The sequence below is a fragment of the Microtus pennsylvanicus genome, chromosome X (genome assembly GCF_037038515.1).
Source record: "Microtus pennsylvanicus isolate mMicPen1 chromosome X, mMicPen1.hap1, whole genome shotgun sequence".
NCBI lineage: Eukaryota > Metazoa > Chordata > Mammalia > Rodentia > Cricetidae > Microtus > Microtus pennsylvanicus.
The window spans coordinates 70,457,534-70,470,775 of NC_134601.1; the positions used below are offsets into that span (position 1 = coordinate 70,457,534).

At 31.6% G+C, this 13,242-nt stretch overlaps 1 protein-coding gene across 2 annotated transcripts in view; it reads right to left on the bottom strand.

Annotated features, from left to right (window-relative positions):
- The window catches only part of Pcdh11x (protocadherin 11 X-linked), a 607,940-nt gene that overhangs the window by 524,803 nt on the left and 69,895 nt on the right, over positions 1–13,242 (bottom strand). The gene's annotated exons all lie outside the window — the stretch shown is intronic.

Consider the following 13,242-nt stretch of genomic DNA (forward strand, 5'->3'; position numbering starts at 1 on the left):
TTATAAAAACCTTAATAATTTAAATATATCAGTTTTTAGATAATTTCTCTAACTAATATTTTAATTTTTCAGATCATACATAAATTGTAGAACAACTTATAGAAACAGTCAGTACAGTGTGCTTACGAAAATGTGGAAATTTTTCCTGCCCTCTCAATATGTCTAATTAACATTTTCAGAAATAATACTCATCTACTACACAATACAAGAAAGACAGTTGCAAGTCAGCAGAATTTTTACAATTTTGAAATTTATAAAGGTGATATAGTCCATTCTTTACATATTAGAGCAATAATTCTCTTATTTATTTCTTACTTTACTAAACAGCTGTCAAAAATGTCAAAAGATGTGACAAGTCTTGGTGGCTAAGGATTATAAAATAAATATGTTGAGAGTATAAAGTTCATAAGGAAATTCATTTTAAATTGTTACTGAGTTGGGCTTTTCTATTTCTCATGATCCTCTGTTGATAAAGCTTAGCCATATAACATTGTAAGTACACTCTCTTTTATGATTAGTAAATAGTAGATATCTTAATTTAGGTGAGGGGAAATATAATTTTTCATCATAATAGTGAAATACACACACACACACACACACACATATATATATATATATATATATATGATAATCATTTGGAAATGTGAAAATGTTATTTAACATATAAGATTCTTATAGTAATTTAAGGTATTAAATGTGATAAAAGCAAAACAGTATTTCTACTTCACCAATGGGACTCAATGCAGCAGTTAAAATTGTAGCTAAGTGCACTCTCTTGTTACTAAATAAGTCTCAAAAAGTTATAAACAGTTGCAAGAAAAAATATTTAAACTAATGTGTGTTATATGATCAAGTATATTTCAAAGAATATTCAGCTGTACTTATGTAAGTTGCTAAAATATTCATTTCTATATAATTGTCTTGTTAGACTGAAATTTTTGACTCCATTCAAAGTCCAAGTAGAAAATCTATTCAATGGTTGCTACTACTCAAATATGAAATTATTAAAATAAATAATTTTAGTAAAATGGTTACTACTGTTCTAACTAACCATACTTTTATTTCTTATGACCTAAACTCTTAAACAAAGGAATTCCATACTTTATAAAAGTTTTTCTTTATATAATAAAAACGAAGAAAATGGTATTGTAGCACTTATTTGAATTAAACAACAAATTCTAATGAAGTTTTATGCTTACCTAACTGTATGAATTATGCGGGTCTTAAAAAAAATGCTTTCTAGCTTTTTTGACCATTATAACAAAAGAAATTTTTCTAGGAATATTCATATAAATTTGTTGAAGTTAAGAATTTCTAGTAAGTATTTTAAATTGTTTAAAGAGGAAGAGAGATGTGTTTCATGGATATATGATTATTTGCTATTCAATTATGATGTATTTTACTATGTTTAAATTGATGAATAGCAAGTCTTATGCTAAATAACTCTCACATGCATATTTGCATGTACAATAAAATCCATATAAAACAATAGCATTAATATGACAGATTGGCAGGTCTTGTTTTGCTTGCTATATACTAATTTAATACAATTACCATTTCTCAACAAAATGACAATTGTTGAATATATGCTTTAAAATGTAGCAAAATTTATGAAGAAGACTGAATTAGTAAATATTTAGAATATACTTATATTTTTAAGAAATGACAGATACCTTCTGTGATAAAAGTGCAGTTTGTAATTAGGGAAATTGCTGAGAGAAAGTAGAAAAATTAGAAATATGAATCTAAGTACCTCGAAAATAAGTGAAATTTTAGCCATAGTGATATCCAAGGTAATTTAACTCTTCCCCACATTTTGTACTTAAATTGATTTTATTATCAACAGTTGTCTATATTTGTGGTAATTGCTATTAACTATATTATGTAAACATGTACTTGCAATAAATTCAATTCTTTCTATTAGGACTATATTAAAGCACTCAAAATGTCTCTAAGTATTAAGGTGAATGTGAAATAACTGTCCTTGAAATGTATTTACAAAATCATTCCATCACTTCAACTTGTGAATAATGTCTAAAAAAAGACATTAGCGAGATTGTGCATTTGTGACTAACATAAAATTCTGTATCATAACTGATTCAATGAGTTAAAATTTACACATTTTGGGGAGCAAATTAAAATTTGTTACATTGACATTTATCATTATTGAATTAAGTGACATCTCTGTTTGGTGAGTTATTGCTGTTGTGACAAATATCACAACCAAAAGCAACTTAGAGGAGGAAAGTGTTTACATGACTCATAGATTATTGTCCATCATCAAGAGAAGAAAACCAAGGCATGAACCTGAAGGCCGGAAATGAAGCAGAGATCACAGAAGATCACTGTTTATTGGCTTACTCTCTGTGGCTGTCTCAGACTTAGCTAGCTTTCTTCTGACTTTTCCTGATGTTTCTAAGTTTCTAGCAATTTGACAAAAACTAATGAACACATATATGTAAAACCGTCACTCCAAGAAAGAGTTTTTTGGGTTTTTTTTGTCTCAAAACTTTACATTTGAGATTTGTTATAGATTAGGGATAGATAAGAATAACACACCATGTAAATTATTCACTATGTAATTGGAGAATAAATAAAATTTCATTATCCCACAGTGTAACTATATTGTTAAATACCAATATTTATCAATAACTCTTACCTAATAAATAAATATTTTGAAAGACAGATTTCAAAGAATTAAAGAGAGCTGAGCAACAATTTTAATGATATATTTATCATGCACACAAATTTCGATAGTTTTCCACATGAGGGCTTTACATGTCCAAAAATTCTGTTTATAATGGTTACATGCTTAATCTTAAACAAACACAATTGCGGGTTTAGAGAAATGCTTCCATCATGTTAAAATTTATGGAAAGCTTTTGAAGAAAACAGATTGAATGAAACATGAATTCCCAAAGCATACAAATGGATAAACTGCTTTAGTTCATGCAGAAACCAGCTAACAATGTTCCAAGAAAGGAATGCGTGTTTGTCAGCAATGATGACATTTTTACTTTTTCAGTTCCAAAAGGGCTTCTACTAGAAGATACACTCATGCTACTATTATGTCTCCTAAAGTATTAAAAATGATATTGTGCCCATTTCTACATCCACTTGCAAAGGCTTCCCATAGGAATTTCAATTTAAATAAACTGTGTTTGGTGGGGTGGTATGGCTATTTGTAGTTGTTGCCATAGCAATAACTTTCTTCATGCTAAATTGAAATATTTAAATGTTTCTAGAAAAAACATAATATAAAAAACATTTAATTATACAGAAAAAAACTGGGTAAGATCACCAGAGAATGAAATAATGAACTTTAGAGACTTATTTTTTACTCAACCACCTTCACTAGCCTTTCTTCATTTTACATGTATTTATTAGTAAAAAGAGTTGCATATCTGGGAGTTAATGGAATATTTATTAGAATTTAAATAAGCAGGATTTTGCTTTCCATATTTTGATATCTACATTCACTCTCATATTCATTAACAAAATCATTCAATAACTTAAAGTATTACAGTTAAATGAAAATAATCTATAGAGTTCTACATTTCTTAAAGTATTTATAAACCATTAAACTTTTTTTCTAAAATTTCTCTATCCTGAAGTGATTTAGAAGACCACTTTGTTCTACTTCTAATCATTTATTTTACAGTTTTCATTATTGACAGCAAAGCTTTTATTGTTCTGCTGTATGCAGGATTCAGGACATTTCCTGTGTTTCCCTTGCTAGACTGATTTAAGCTCCTTCTAAATAAACTATCATCCTTAAAGGACACGGTGGTCCCCTCATAAACCAAGAAGAAATACTAGCATAATGTAGGACTGATAATATCAAATCTTGAAAAAAACAATGTGCATAATGTTTTCCTTGTAGAATAACCAGAGATATAAAACACAACCATGTCATTACATACTGCTCCTACAATATCCACTATTTAAAGGTAATCATGACTGGACTTATAAGGAAAGAAATAGGAAAACAAAAACAAAAAGTTCTCCTGGTGACAAAAGAAAAGACAAGAGAGAAAATGTGATTTTTTTAAAAAGGCATATTATTGAGATGGAAATAAAGCAATCCCAGATGGTAGAAGCAGTAAATATAGGAAAAGTATTCGTATTAACAACATCATAGTCATATGGAGGGGCAGGAGAAGGTACAGACAAATGAAGATAAGTGGATATCTCATTTAAGAGTTAAGTTTAAAAAGGTAAATGGAAGATTTTTTTTATATTGAAATAGTTCCAAAAGTAAATGTGGAGCCACTGTCATTGATTGCAAAAGAAAACAATGCTGTCTTATTTTTCTCTGTACACACACATAAAATATGTATGAAAAAGTAAATTAAGTTTACACAATATTCTTTTCAAAGAATATAAAGCATCCAATCTCAAAAAATGTTAGCAATGGCTAATCTTAAACTATAGATTAAAACTATTATTTAGAGAATGTTTTTCTTCAAAACATTCAGAAAAATTTAAATAATTTCATTATTTTATTAATTACTATATGATCATCACTCTTAAGTAAATTTATTTTACTTTTCTTTAGTATGTGGGAGAGTAATTGGAGGTTCAGATACTGAATGTACTGATTAATACTGGCACAGAAATTGCCATTGTCATAAAAATTGTATTTATTTCTTAGCTCCATTTTTTTTACAAAACTGTCAATAAAATATTACTAACATAATTATGAAACTAGTAATTAGTAAAAATACTTGGTACAGATCTTAGAATATTAAAGTAGATTTGGAATTTTTAAGTATTTTGTGATTCTGATTATTTCAAACCAGTCCATGACTGTATTAGTAGCTCAAAAGAAAATGCTCATTCAGGACAATAAATGCCTTTCTGTTTATCATTTATATAGTATAATAGTCTCTATAATGTCCATTATTAAGCTCCATGAAGATAGTATTTTCAAACCTACATTTTTCTCTCAAGAGTTTTAACTAGATGACCATTAAATTAATTGAATTTCAATCATTGAAATTGTACTAAGATACATATGGTTATTTACTCCAATAGTAAGAAAGAATATGTACTCTTTACATTTTTTCATAGATTTTACTGATCTATACATTTTTCTTTGCTCCCCTCCCTACTTCTTCCTTCCCCTTCAACCCTCTTCCATGGTTCCCAAGCTCCCAATTTACTAAGGAGATCTCGCCTTTTACTACTTCCCATGTGGATTACATTTTTTAAAGCTACACTCATTTGTAGTGGTTAAATATAGTGTATATATACACATACATTTACAAGTGTAAGCAATAAAAGAATGTGAAGTCTTATTGGTAGTACTCTTCAAATAATCTTATTGTGGTGGGTATTCGCTCAATTAGTGACCTTGGGCTATCTAAACCTATGAAATTGGTGCTTCTTGTATGCCAGGGTGACCCCTATAAAGGAAAGAGTGGGACAGTTGCTATCTCTTTCTCTTTCATGTGATGGTTAGGGATTGGACTCTTGGTTCCATTCAACCACAGGAATAACAGAAGAACACAGCGGTTATTTAATTTGTTGCATATTAATGAGTGTATTCTAATTAATCCTGAATATACCCTTAATCAAATTCATTGTAGATTTGTCTATATCCTAGTGAAAGCCAACAGAGTCCTAATCTGATAACTTCCTCCCAGGGTTTGGTCAGGTTGCCTCAGCATAGCAGAAGGGATTTTAGGAAAGCTTTAATCTGAGAGAAAAGAATCACCTGCTTGCAGTTCCAGTCATGTCTCTATTTTTTTGCTTCAATTTTAATTTTCTTGCCCTTAGTATAATTTCTTAGCTTTAATTATGTCTCAATTTTAATTCTAAATCCAGTTCTCTGTTACAAATCTCTCTGCAATTCATTCTAGCTCTAATTATCGTTTTTCTTGTTTTTCTTCTTCATGTTCCTACATTCTTTATCATTCTACATTCTTTACTCTTTCAATCTTAATTTTTGCAATATTATTTCTTATGCTGTTACAAATTATCAGGCATATATGCTAGTAATAAAAATACTACAAAGAACATTCTCAGGGACATATGAATTCTTTGAAGATATGCAACAAAACTTATCAGCTAGTTTGTAGCTAACCTCAGCTGCAGCTATAGGGAGGCTCTGGTCATCTCTTAAAGGGAAGCTACAGGTAACAAAGGGAGAAAACTAAACCACTGAGAGATAAAAAGAAATTGTAAAGAACACGTGCATTATTTTACATTTCTTAAGTGTGATAAATAGTATTTGGACATTGTTAGTCAATAAGTAGCCTTTTAGTTATCAGTTGAATCTCAGTACCTAAACAAAAACAGTTACTCTACAGCATCAAAGGATGATACAAAGAGTTAATTTCTAATATGAATCAGAGCAGGGAGCTGCCTGTGAAGGAGGCTTAGGACAACATAGGTGATATTGATCTATTTAAGGACTATGATATAATAAGGACAGACACCAATAATACTGCCTTCATTTGTCATAAATCTTTGAAAGACATAGATCTAGCAATACTTCTCTGTGGAAGTTCTTCCTGTCTACACTCCACAAGGACTTCTACCTAGCCAAATCATACTGTCAGGGAGTTAAGTCTAGAGAGCAAGTTTCCAAGTTCTTCTTTCTTCTTCTTCTTCTTCTTCTTCTTCTTCTTCTTCTTCTTCTTCTTCTTCTTCTTCTTCTTCTTCTTCTTCTTCTTCTTTTTCTTCTTCTTCTTCTTCTTCTTCTTCTTCTTCTTTTAGTTGCAGTGTGGGAAAAAAGGTTTGACTTTCTTATTGTATTGACCAGAATTACACAGTTTGGTGAAAAATTATTTTTACTAACATAACAGAGGAAAACAGTGCTTGACAAATGAGGAATAAGAGTCCTAGAGCTGGGTTATGAGGGGAGTGTGTTGTCACTCAAGAGAACATAAAGTTAGAGACAGCCAGCTATTTAAAAAGTAGTATTTATCATGGGCTGTGCCTACGTGAATTTAACCTTCATCAGATGTGTTAATCTTTGGTGTTTGGGCCTTCCAAATGTCAGCTGATCTTCTGTGTAACCTTGCTTGATAATTCAGGTTTAAATGAAATCTCAAATACAAGGTTATATTAGATAAAGAAAATCACTGTTTACATTACTATACTTAATGAAAACGAAATTATACTTATTTCTAAAGTCTTGCCATCATATAAATGCATACTACATAATACTTTTTATAGGTAACCTATAAATATAGAAATCTGTACATGCAACAGTTAAAACATCAAACCATTATACAATTTTCCAAGGTATTAAAGATAAGAAATAGTTTGCTTAAGATTGGTCACATGTATTTATCTGTAATGTTGCACAATAAATGAAAAATATTTAAATATCTATGTTGTATCATTTTAGTTGCTATAGTGTGTGGGTACATGTGTCCATTTTGCCAAAATATGTGAGAACATGTATTCTATTTTGATACACTTAGCTCTCTATTAAGGATGATTTAACATTTCTAGATAAAGTGTATTGTAACATTTTAAAAGACTAAGACTGAAAAAGATGTATATTCTACATGCAAAAGAACAGTGAATATTGAACATTGCAATAATATTTAAGTAAATTAGGTTCTATGTTATTAGACCAAATTGAAGTCCATGTTGGTCTTCTATGGGTGCATCTACTTGTACCTGGAAATGAAAAGACACTTCCAAAAGAAAATATATTGAAACCTAATTTATACTTAAAGCAGATAAATTTATCAATTATGCTAGGATGTTGTTTTGTTATATATTTTTGAATTGGTTTCATGAAGCAGAAGATTAATAAGTGAAAAATAATGGTATTAATTTAGTATTTGTGTATGAGCATGTATAATTGTGTGTGTGTGTGTGTATGTGTGTGTGTGTGCTTGTGAGTGTAGGTATTTGCATGCAATTGATGGGGAAACTCTGTCAACCAATCACAGCTAATTGGGGTGTGGCGACCTGGACCCCAGGAAGAAAAACTGGGAGATCCAAATATGTTCTCTCTCTGCGTGGTGCCGCTGGACCGATTATAGGTCGGATTTCCCTCTGTTAAAGTGTGAGTTTCCCCTCTTTAACCATCAAAGTATAACTTATTCATGAGCTAGCTTGGTTATTTATCTTATGGACCTATTTTTTTAATTTATTTATTTATTAAAGATTTCTGTCTCTTCCCCGACACCGCCTCACAATTCCCTCGCCCTCCTCCAGTCAAGTCCCCATCCCTCGTCAGCCCAAAGAGTAATCAGTGTTCCCTGCCCTGTGGGAAGTCCAAGGACCACCCACCTCCATCCAGGTCTAGTAAGGTGGGCATCCAAACTGCCTAGGCTCCCACAAAGCCAGTTCGTGCAGTAGGATCAAAAACCCATTGCCATTGTTCTTGAGTTCTCAGTAGTCCTCATTGTCCGCTATGTTCAGCAAGTCCGGTTTTATCCCAGGCTTTTTCAGATCCAGGACAGCTGGCCTTGGTGAGTTCCCGATAGAACATCCCCATTGTCTCAGTGTGTGGGTGCACCCCTCGCAGTCCTGAGTTCCTTGCTCCTGCTCTCTCTCCTTCTGCTCCTGATTTGGACCTTGAGATTTCAGTCCGGTGCTCCAATGTGGGTCTCTGTCTCTGTCTCCTTTCATCCCCTGATGAAGGTGAATATTCAGGAGGATGCCTATATGTTTGTCTTTGGGTTCTCCTTATCTAGCTTCTCTAGGATCACGAATTATAGGCTCAATGTCCTTTGTTAATGGCTAGAAACCAATTATGAGTGAGTACATCCCATCTTCCTCTTTTTGGGTCTGGCTTACCTCACTCAGGATAGTGTTTCCTATTTCCAACCATTTGCATGCAAAATTCAAGAACAGAGAACTCTCAACAGAAGAAGTTCAAATGGCCAAAAGACACTTAAGGTCATGCTCAACTTCGTTAGCGATCAGGGAAATGCAAATCAAGTCAACTTTAAGATACCATCTTACACCTGTCAGAATGGCTAAAATCAAAAACACCAATGATAGCCTTTGCTAGAGAGGTTGTGGAGAAAGGGGCACACTCATCCATTGCTGGTGGGAATGCAAACTTGTGCAACCACTTTGGAAGGCAGTGTGGCAGTTTCTCAGGAAATTCTGGATCAACCTCCCTCTGGACCCAGCAATACCACTCTTGGGAATATACCCAAGAGAGGCCCTTTCATACAACAAAACTATATGCTCTACGATGTTCATAGCAGCATTGTTTGTAATAGCCAGAACCTGGAAACAACCTAGATGCCCTTCAATGGAAGAATGGATGAAGAAAGTATGGAATATATACATATTAGAGTACTATTACTGGGTCTTGAGGAAGGTTGTTTCCTAATTTTCTGAGAAATCACCACACTGACATCCAAGGGGGCTGTACCAGCTTGCATTCCCACCAGAATATCAAGAGTGTTCCCTTTCCCCCACAACCTGTCCAGCATAAGTTGTCATTTTTGATCTTGGCCATTTTTACAGGTGTAAGATGGAATTGCAGCATTGTTTTGATTTGCATTTCTCTGATGACTAAGGATGTTGAACATTACGTGCCTTTCAGTCATGTTAGATTCCTCTGTTGAGAGTTCTCTGTTTAGATATGTACTCCATTTTTTTCTTGTATTATTTGTTCTTTTGATGACCAATTTCTTGAATTCTTTGTATATTTTGTAGATCAGACCTCTGTCTGATGTGGGGTTAGTGAAGATCTTTTCCCATTTTGTAGGCTGTCATTTTCTTGTTGACTGTGTCCTTTGCTTTATAGAAGCTTTTCAGTTTCAGTAGGTCTCATTTATTGTGTCTCTCAGTGTCTGTGCTGCTGGGGTTATATGTAGGAAGTGATCTTCTGTGCCAATGCGTTCAAGTGTACTTTCCATGTTCTCTTCTGTAAAGTTCAGTGTGGCTGTCATTATGTTGGGGTCTTTGATCCATTTGGACTTGACTTTTATGTATGGTGATAGATATGGATCTATTTTCATTCTTCTACATGTTAATATCCAGTTATGGCAGCACCATTTGTTAAATATTCTTTTTTTTTCTCCATTTGATTTTTTTTTTTGCTTTTTTGTCAAATATCAGGCGTTTGAATGCATGTGAATTAATATCCAGGTCTTCAATTCAGTTCCATTGGTCTTCCTGTCTGTTCTCATGTCAATGCCAGGTTGTCTTCATTACTGTAGCTCTGTAGTAGAGTTTGAAATCAGGGATTGTGATGCCTCCAGAAATTCTTTTATTTTACAGGATTGTTTTGGCTATCCTGGGTTTTTTTTTTTTTTTTAACCTTAACATATGAAGCTGAGTACCATTCGTTTAAGGTATGTAAAGAATTTTGCTGGGCATTGCATTGAATCTACAGATTGCTTTTGGTAAGATTGCTATTTTTACTATGTTAATTCTACCTACCCAAGAGCATGGAAGATCTTTCTACTTTCTGGTTTCTTCTTCAATCTTCAATTTCTTTCTTCAAAGATTTAAAGTTCTTGTCATACAAATCTTTCTCTTGTTTAGGTAGAGTTACTGCAAGATATTTTATGCTATTTTCCAACATTACTTTTAATTTCAGTTAATTTGAAACTGTAAATTGAACTAAATTTCTGCATATTCTCTCTGTTATTTGACATTTACATATATATAATTTCTATTATTTTAGTTATGATCAACTGCAATTTTGCTACTCTGATCTTCAATAAGATAGATCAGATTAACAATAATTAATTACCAACCTATAAGACAAAAAATCTTTTAGAATCTTATTATTGTTGGATTACTTATTTTCAAACCATAAAATTAACTATAATTTATTGATGAATCAAAACATTATTTTCTCTTTTTTGTTAGTTTTCAGGTGCTTTCCTATAGAATACATGTCACTTTCCTGACAATACATTTTTTTTTGGTAAGTCAAAGTGCATTCACTTAATGTCACCCAACCCATGTCATAGCCTGTTTTGTGCCCAGGGCAGTACTTTTATTCCATTCTCATTATTTTTAACAAGCACTCCTAATATTATTTATTCATGATCCAATAAAAATACCCAAGTAATTTAGGTACAATATATAATTATTTAGTTTTATCATACACTCTAAAACATAAAAAAAAATGCTTGCCATATTTCTCCAAATTATTTATAATCATATAGTGAGGTTGACTATTTAGAACATATTGATATTTTAAGTAACAAATTATAAACAAAATTATATTAAGAAATTAGAATCCATCCCAGCATGATTGTTTCATTTAAATTTGGTAAATGTTTTTAAGATAAATATGAAACTGTATAGAGTTGTCTTAGGGTATAGATGACAAAATTGTTCCTTAAATGAAGTCTAGCATTTTAAATAATACATTTTTTTGGAATGTCTAGTGGATAGATCCAGAATAGTTCTATTTTCTGGTTTCAGTTTTCTAAGACCCTGTTTTAACTTTAATTATTACTCTTATTTCCTAAATATACCACTTGTGTTTACAATCTCATGTACAGTATTATAGTCATTCACTAATTATGGCTATTAAAATTGATACTAAATTAGAGGATCCTGGCAGCCCTATACAAATTCAGTGGATAAAAAAAAAATGTGCATGGATTTGGGAGTAAAAATGATAAGGATATAGAAAGAGTTCAAAGGAAGTGAGTGTGAGAATTTGATCAATATGCATTACATACATATATAGAATTCTTAAATAACAACTAATGATACAAGAAATGAGATAACATAGAAAAAATAATTCAGTTCCTTGGTATCTTTTTAGCTTTTCAAGTACTCAGGTATCATACACTTAAAGACTACCCATTTGCCTATCAAAGAGTGAAATAATTCATCATTACAGAAAGTTTTATTAGAAAGAGTTTCTTCAGAGTCAATTTTGCTATACCACTTACAATTTAAAGTTTGATGGTTTACATTTTTAAGTATTAAAATATTTGAATATATCACTATAATATTTCATGCATGCTTCTGTACCTTTTGTTTAGTGCTTTTTGTTTAGACTTCATCGTTTTAATAATTACAGAACAAGCCATATGTATTTTTTACAGGAGGTAGGACATTTGTTAAGAAATGGACTGACCCAAAAAATGTGCACAAAATTCTGATTAATATCTTTCCTGTTTTTTTTCCAATTCACTAGAAAAGCAAATATCATTGTAGAACCCTATCTCTTTCATTTGAGTTCACTCAGGAAGGCTGTTGTCTTAAATTTCTTTTTAAAAATATGCATCTTATAAATATAATGAGGTCAGCCGAACAATTGTCCCATATTATATGCCCTCTGGGTCAATGTCTACAGATTATAACCATCAGAATGAAATATGTGTATGCTCTTCTAATTCTTTGAAACAGCAGTCATAATGTCAATTACAATTTGGTAGCACCTAATATGAAAAAAACATAAGATTTTTAAAAAGCTTTTAATATAAATATAATATCTGCAAGTGTGTTTACTATCTAAAGTCCACTAAGTAAATTTTATTATTTGTCATTCCAGTAACTGAGCTTTCAATAATTCTGCAAGCTTCTCAGTAATCACACACACACACACACAAACACACACACACACACACACACACACACACACACACACACAAATACCCAAGTACTTGGTTCACTAGACCTCTGACATTTCTTTAAAACATGCAATATTTCATTCATGCTTTCCTTTGTTTTTTCTATCACAAGATTCAAATCAAGACAAACTAAACTATTTAGATTAACTGAAAAATTTTGACAAAAACTACTTATCTTTTTATAAAACAAAATGACGTGTATGTTTTCAAATAACACAGACAAAACAAAAATATGTAAAAATAAAAGTCTAACGACCAATACTTAGTTCCACTTTGAGGATTGTGAAGATGATGAGAGATATAGCCTTGACTTTTAATCATCATTAAAAATTTGTCAATAATCTAAATACATTCAGAAATGCTAGTAATAAAAGACTTTTAACTGGGGACATATTGGGAGATTATTGAAGGAATTAGGGTCAAGTGATGTGGGTATATATTATCATATTTAATTATATAATGTATGAACTCCTCAAGAACAATGTCCTCTTATTTACCTCTCATAATTTTACATATTTTCAAGTGCTAAGATTAAGCTTTTTGTCTGAAATAATGCTTTAAAAATTCATTGCCTCACCTAGTTATTCTTAACACAGAATTGTGTGTTGTTTTTGTTGTTGTTGTTGTTTGGGTTTTATTTGAGACAGTTTTTCTCTGTAGTTTTGGAACCTGTCCTGGAACTAGCTCTTGTAAACCAGGCTGGTCT